The 6819-nt window shown below is 50.2% G+C and overlaps 1 long non-coding RNA gene across 2 annotated transcripts; it reads left to right on the forward strand.

The window, feature by feature from the left end:
* The first annotated feature begins 213 nt into the window (after window positions 1-213).
* On the forward strand, window positions 214-1289 carry LOC147701084 (uncharacterized). Of its 2 annotated transcripts, XR_015297155.1 has the most exons (5): window positions 214-317; window positions 400-471; window positions 564-590; window positions 679-722; window positions 824-1289. It is a non-coding gene; the product is annotated as an uncharacterized LOC147701084 (long non-coding RNA). The 2 variants fall into 2 exon arrangements; XR_015297154.1 differs by lacking the exon at window positions 214-317 and having other exon boundaries at window positions 370-471.
* The last annotated feature ends 5530 nt before the right edge of the window (window positions 1290-6819 follow it).

Genomic DNA, 6819 nt, shown 5'->3' on the forward strand with positions numbered 1-6819 from the left:
TTATACCGAGTCAATTAATGGGCCTCCCGCCCCTCCATCAACAAGATACCTTCATCTGGGGACTTCAGTTACCACAATGCAGTGCAACCAGTTTTGTAACCATGTTTTGATTTGTTTTATGAAAGGACTCCCTTTTAAAGTTAATACCGCTTTAAAAAAGCTCCTGGCTCCCAACCAATGATTGTGAGTGCAAAGGAGCTCGCCTGATAGAATCTGTGGCGCCGCACCTTATATTTCACTTCCCGACGTAGAGAAGCAGGCAGCGCGATTATGGCCCCAGTGATGACGCACTACATGGCGTGATACCAGCGACACAAGTAAGCAGGATCTTAGACTTCGGCCCGGACCGGCATTGTTTTACCGCATAGACTCTGTTTACATCTCAGATTTTCATTGCAGACTCCGGCGTCGCGTATGGATACAACTCGACCTTATTTGCCTTTGGTCTAGCGAGAAGTATGCCAACAGTAGGTAAGCGGTTTTCCTATAGTCCGATCCTTTAGTTAGAAGCTGTGTCTTCTAAACCAATTAGTGACAGTTCCCCTCTCGTTGTTTTCATCTAGGTTGACGAAGACACATACATTTACAAGGTGAGCTGGCTCCCAATATAGCCTGAGGCATAAGGCACATTCACTCACTGTCATATATGTAATGCCTGTTTATTCGTTTTGTTTACAGTAAGATTTACACTGGATATTGTTCCCAAACACAGGATACCTAAGGTAGGCGGTGGCACATTAACCAGTGGTCTCTCCATAGTGGTTCCCAGTTTAAGCTTTAGGACAGCGAGACTAATTTGGTTTTATCGGTTTTTGTTTTGTAGAGATCGTGTTTTGGTCCTGAGGAGAACCCCTACACTTAGGGGGTTCGAAACGCGTCGACCTTGATGGTCCAGTGTCATATATAAAAATTGTAAATAAGACTAAGTAGAAATCTACCAGCATTGAATAAGTTTCTGCTATGAGTAATGTTGCATTTACTATTGGTTGATGTAGAATACAGTTATATATATTATTTCTGACACGGACTTTTACCTCAGTGGTATTTGTTTTGTGTAATGTATTTTTGTAATGTTTTCTTGTAATGCAATTTCTGTTTAGGTTGTTTTGAATATAAATGGTATGCATGAGGAGTGAAAGTGTCAGTGTGGTTGAGTCAATAATTTTTCTTATTGTAAATATGTGTATATAATGTGTATGTTTCTGTATATTTTGTATATACTTTTGGTATGCACACTAAAAAGTATCATTTAAAAATAAGAACATTTCTAAACAACGTTTGAAAATAAATTTGAGACTACGTGTTCATAGACTGTCATGTTTAATTCATAACAGTTCTTTTGTTATTTATTGATAAAGTTAGCCCAGTACTGGCACCTGTTTTGTTAATTTAGCTCTATTTTGGACTCAGCCTTGCTGGTAAGGAGCCTAGACCCTGTTTAGTTTTTTCCTAGTTATCATGAAAAGCATATGTTGTAAGGCAATATGCTTTTATGGGTGTATTGGTATTTCACTGCGCTAAAGCCTGTAGGTAGGTATTTTATTACATGGAATCTCACACATTACCACAGTGGGCAAGGGTTTTGGTTTTGGGAACTCACCTAAACAACCCATTAGTATAGAGGATAGGCACTACAATAATCTTTATTAGGTTCTCCTAGGAGAGATAGGAGATAGTATTTAACTTTATACACATTTGTAATGTCATGACTATGCCTTGTGCAAAAGTTTACTTACAGTGCAGTAGGCCTGAGTTGATCATTGTAACAAGCCACTGAAAACACATATATGCCTTATTGGTGGGCAAGGAAAAGTTATGCCAGATGCCGTAGATATGGTCTGTTTATTTCAAAACTAATGGCATCGGCAGTAGAATTGGCTTATTTGGCATGAAAAGCATTTGTTATAGCCAATAGGCCTCCTACAATGGGTTGTTATAACACTATATTCCAAGCTGTAAACAGGTATTTGGTTACATGTACTCTCATACATTACCATAGTAGGCAAGTGCTTTGGTGATGAAACCCAGTCTGATAACTCCTGAGAGTAGAGAATTTGCACTCTGCTGATTCTTGTTAGCCCTAATGAAGGATTGTATATTGTTTTGCCAACTGTAATATTTTGTAATTTTAAAACTGTTTGCATAATGGTTGCCGGTTTATGCACACATCAGTAGGCCTGTGTTGGCTATAGTGTCAGACCAACTGTACAGGCTATAGGCCTTATCAGTTCACTGGGAAAAGTCATGTTGGAATCTTTAGGAGCGATCTATTTATAATAAAAAATGATGACAAAGCAAATAGGCCTTCCTTAATTATTGTGAAAGGCATGTGTTGAGGGCAATAGGATTTAGGTTGGGATTGTTATGACACTGTGCTATAGCCTGTAGGCAGGTATTTTGTTACACTGATTTTCTCAGATTAATACAGTAGGTGAGGGTTTTGGTGACCCACGTGAACAAATAGTGGAGATATAAGATTTACGTTATGCTAATTGTGGTAACTATGCTGGAATTAGAATGTTTCTCTTAACATTCAAGCCTGGTTATGATCTGGCTGACTATTCAGTTTCTGTGCCAGTTGAGCCTGGCTTGTGAAGCTGTATGTGTGTGGGTGAGATGCTGTTGAACAATCAACCATATATTGTTACCTTCTGTGGCAATGAATGGGAGAGCATCGGAACACAGCTTCTTGGATCTACTCCCTAGACCGGTGAGTGGCATTAGGGCTCTGTGTATTTGAGTGTCAATCTTATGCTGAAAGTGGTGCTGCAGTAGTAAATGTAAATGTAAATGTATGTAAATGTATTTATATAGCGCAAATCGCCCACATCGCAGGCATCTATGCGCTTGCTTAGGGAACCCGTCCTGGTATTCCCCTGTGAGATACCCCGGCAGGGTATCCACAAGGTGAAAGCCAGGCATCCCGCCGCGAGGGGCCGTTGTGGAGATTAAGCAAGCTATTGCCCAGAGTCGCAGAGTGTGAACCCGTGAGTCGAGTAGGCACCGGGGCGAGAATTATCGAGTCCGTGGAATTATTGAGCCCAACCCCCGTCGGGGTGGGGAATTGAACCCTGGTCCAGGGCCGATCTCAGCTTCCGGGTCTGCCGCCTCTAACCCCTGAGCCACACTTCTCCACACAGTAGTTACAAGACTTGTCTGGTACTTGGGCCTGATTTTTTTAAAATAGGCATTCCTCCGCACTTCTTTCCATCACTGTTACCGCCCTTGTGATCTTCATAATGTTGGGGTGGGGGGGAGGAGCTTCGCTGCCAACCAAGATGGCCGCGTGAGCTCGGAGCTCCGAAGACCTCCCGATCCTCCGAATTGATCCTGCTCTCTATCCTGTCCCACGATAGTGGGAATCGGTAGCTGAGCCGGGCCTGATGCGGCGCCCGTTCTCGGAATGAAAATTGGACATTCCTGGCCTTAGTGGCGTCGACGACTCCCGGAGGCTCCTCCCGCATTGCTTGTGCCGAGGTGGGCTGTAGCGGTGCCCCTACGGAGTTCCTCCCTGCCAGAGCTTCTCCGTCCCAGAGGTCTGCTCCTGAGCTCCGATCGCCTTGCTGGGCGACCCTAGACCTGGACCTTGAGGACATTAAGGTGCACATTGGACGTGCCCCGCGGGACTCTTCGACCCCTGGCATCCCCCCTTGTCCCGTGATTGCCAACATGGCGGGCAAGGGTGGCTCGGATATGGGCAAGACACCGCGGGTTAGCAGGAAACCATCTCATTCCCAGTCCACCATTCCTGAGCGCTTCTCCCAGTTTAAGGGATCACCGGGGCAGGTGGTTCGCGCAAAAGACCCGAGGGGAGAGGAATCGCCAGACGACTCCGAGATAACGCTCAGGGACGTCATGGGCGCGATATCGGGAGTGAGGTCGGAGGTGCACACACTTCGCGAGGAGCTGTCCAGCAAGGTCGACTCCTTGAAAATTGAACTTAATCTCATCAGGACGGACCTCGGGAAAACGAATGACCGGGTGAAATCTCTGGACCTTAAGACATCCAGTCTGGTCACTGATGTATCCGGCATTCAGACGGAGGTGCGCAACCTGAAGATGGCAAATGGCGTGCTGGCGCGTCGGCTGGACGAGTTCGAAGGCCGCGCGCGGCGCCAAAATGTTCGCATCACCGGAGTACCGGAAAAGGCAGAGGAGGACTCGACTGAACTCTTTGTGGAAGACCTGGTGGTGAAACACTTACAACCGGGGGGTCTGAGCAAGTTCTTCTCGGTGGAGAGGGCCCACAGGATCCCTGGTGGGCCGCCTAAGTCGGGAGCTACCCCACGCCCCATCATCGCGCGGCTGTTCAACTATAGGGACAGAGACGCTATCCTGCAGACATCGAGGACCGCGGGCCCTCTCCGTTTCCAGAACTCGGAGGTGAACTTTTTCCCGGACTTCACCCAGGCCGTACAGAAACAGCGGCAGAGTTTTACCGGGGTGAAGCGGCGACTTCGGGAGATGGGCCTGCGATACTCTATGCTCTATCCGGCCAAGCTTCGCATTGAACGGGACCACCGGACTTTCTTTTTTGACTTTCCGGACGACGTGGGGCACTGGCTCGACACCCTGCCACAGGAACGGCCTGAATCGACCGAACAGACGGAGGAAACCACCGGAGACGCGGCACCACAGGAGTGACCCTTTTTTGACTGTTTGCCTTCCGAGATCTGGGTAGCCGTGAGGTGCTTTGGCCTTTGCTATGGTAGCTTCAATTGACTCATTTTGTTATTGATATGGGGGGTGACGGGGGGGGATGGGATGCCTCCTTTCTCCTTCGTGGGCTTTTTGTAGGTTAGTTAAGGGGCGACAGGCACACTGCTAGTTGGGGTGGATTTTAGTCTGATGCAGGGGTGCAGGGTGGGGGGTAGTTGGGATGTGTGTTTCTTTTGTACTTTCTCTCTTTCTTGCCTTTTATTCTGGCTGAGGAGCCTATGGTTTGTCTTTTTGCTATGGCGGGCGCTGATGTGGGTGGGGGGGGGGACGCGGAGCGTCCTTGATGATGGGGGGTAAATTACTTCATTTGCTGAGCTGGAATGTAAACGGGTTGGGGGATCGTATTAAGAGGGGTGTTGTGTTACAAATGCTTAAGCGTTGCTCGCCGGATGTCATTTTATTACAGGAGACGCACTTGGTGGGACACGCTTGTAAGGCCTTGAATAGACGGGGTTACAAAATGGTGGCTCATGCGGGTTTCTCTTCGGGCTCCAGGGGGGTGGGCATCATGGTGCGCGCGTCTCTTCCGTTGGAGGTGGAGTCTGTCCTGGCTGATGATAGGGGAAGATACGTGGCACTGGTGGGTAAATGGGAGGGCCGCACGCTAGTTTTGGTTTCGGTTTATGTTCCCCCGGGGTTGCAGGAGACCACATTCAGGGACCTGGGTGGCGCCATTTTAGGTCTTCCTGATGGACTGTTACTGGTGGGTGGGGACTTTAATTCGGTTGTTTCAGGGGATCTGGACCGCTTTCCTTCCAGGGATCTTCGCCCTTCCCAGTCCTGGATGTCTGATTTTGTGTGTTCCATGGGTATGGTTGATTGCTGGCGCTTGCTCCACCCTACTCAGCGACAGTACTCCTTTTTCTCGGGTGCTCATGGCAGCTTTTCTAGGCTGGACTACGTCCTGGCCCCGGCGGCCCAGGCACAGACTGTTTCCACCGCGCGCCTCCTGGCCCGCGGCATCTCGGACCACTCTCCGGTCTGGGTCTCGTTTGACTTCCAGGTCCCTGCGTCTTCGCGGGTGGCCCCCATTAACCCCTGGTACTTTCGCGACCCGAAGACCCGATCTCTCCTGGCCAAGACTATGGACCGGTACTTTGCTGAAAATACTGGCTCCGTTGCCTCTGCTGTTTCCCTCTGGGAGGCTTTCAAGACGGTTCTTCGTGGCGAGGCCTTCTCCCTGATTGCTGAGGCACGCCGCCGCCGCGACGAAGACGTGGTGCGGCTGGAAACCGATCTCGCAGACTTGAACGCCCGGCTGGCACTGGGCCCGTCCCCTGACCTGATCCATGCCATCTCGCTTAAGCAGTCCGAACTCCGCGCCACCGCCACTGACGCAGCGAAGGCCTTGAGCAGGGAACAGCAGGGCAGAATATACGATTCCGGCGACAAGGCCGGTAAGCTCCTGGCCTGGTTGGACAAGCGGGAATTGGCGTCCCGGGTGGTCCCGGAGCTGGTGGGTGAGGATGGTTTAACCTTGACTGACCCGGCGGCCATAGCCGGGTCCTTCGCTGAATATTTTGAAAGAGTTTATACCTCCGCGACTCCCCTACCGGAGTCCGCCTCGGCCTCATTTCTGGATGACATTGACCTCCCCTGCCTCTCTGATCTTGAGCGTGAGGACATGGATCGCGACCTGACGGATGACGAGGTCGCCTTGGCGATCCGCTCACTGAGTTCTGGCAAAGCACCGGGTCCCAACGGTATCCCGGTCGAGCTGTACAAACTGAAGGCGGATGCGCTGGCCGCACCTCTGCGCAAAATGTTCCTCGAGGCCCGCGCGCGGGGGGAACTCCCCCCCGACCAGAGACTCGCCACTATTGTGGTGATTCACAAGGAGGGGAAACCGCGGAACTTGCCCCGGTCCTACAGGCCCATTTCGCTGCTCAACGCTGAACCCAAGATCTTGGCGAAATTGCTGGCCAACCGGCTGGTGGGCGTGATTGCGGACCTGGTACATCCGGACCAGTCCGGGTTCATACCGCACCGGAACACTGCACTTAACTTGAGGAGACTCCACGCAGTTATGGCACGTGCCCACTCGCTTGGCGAACCGGCGGTCCTAGCCTCGCTTGACGCTACTATGGCTTTCGACTCCCT

This window comes from Lissotriton vulgaris, chromosome 7 (assembly GCF_964263255.1).
Source record: "Lissotriton vulgaris chromosome 7, aLisVul1.2, whole genome shotgun sequence".
In the NCBI taxonomy this organism is placed as follows: Eukaryota; Metazoa; Chordata; class Amphibia; order Caudata; family Salamandridae; genus Lissotriton; species Lissotriton vulgaris.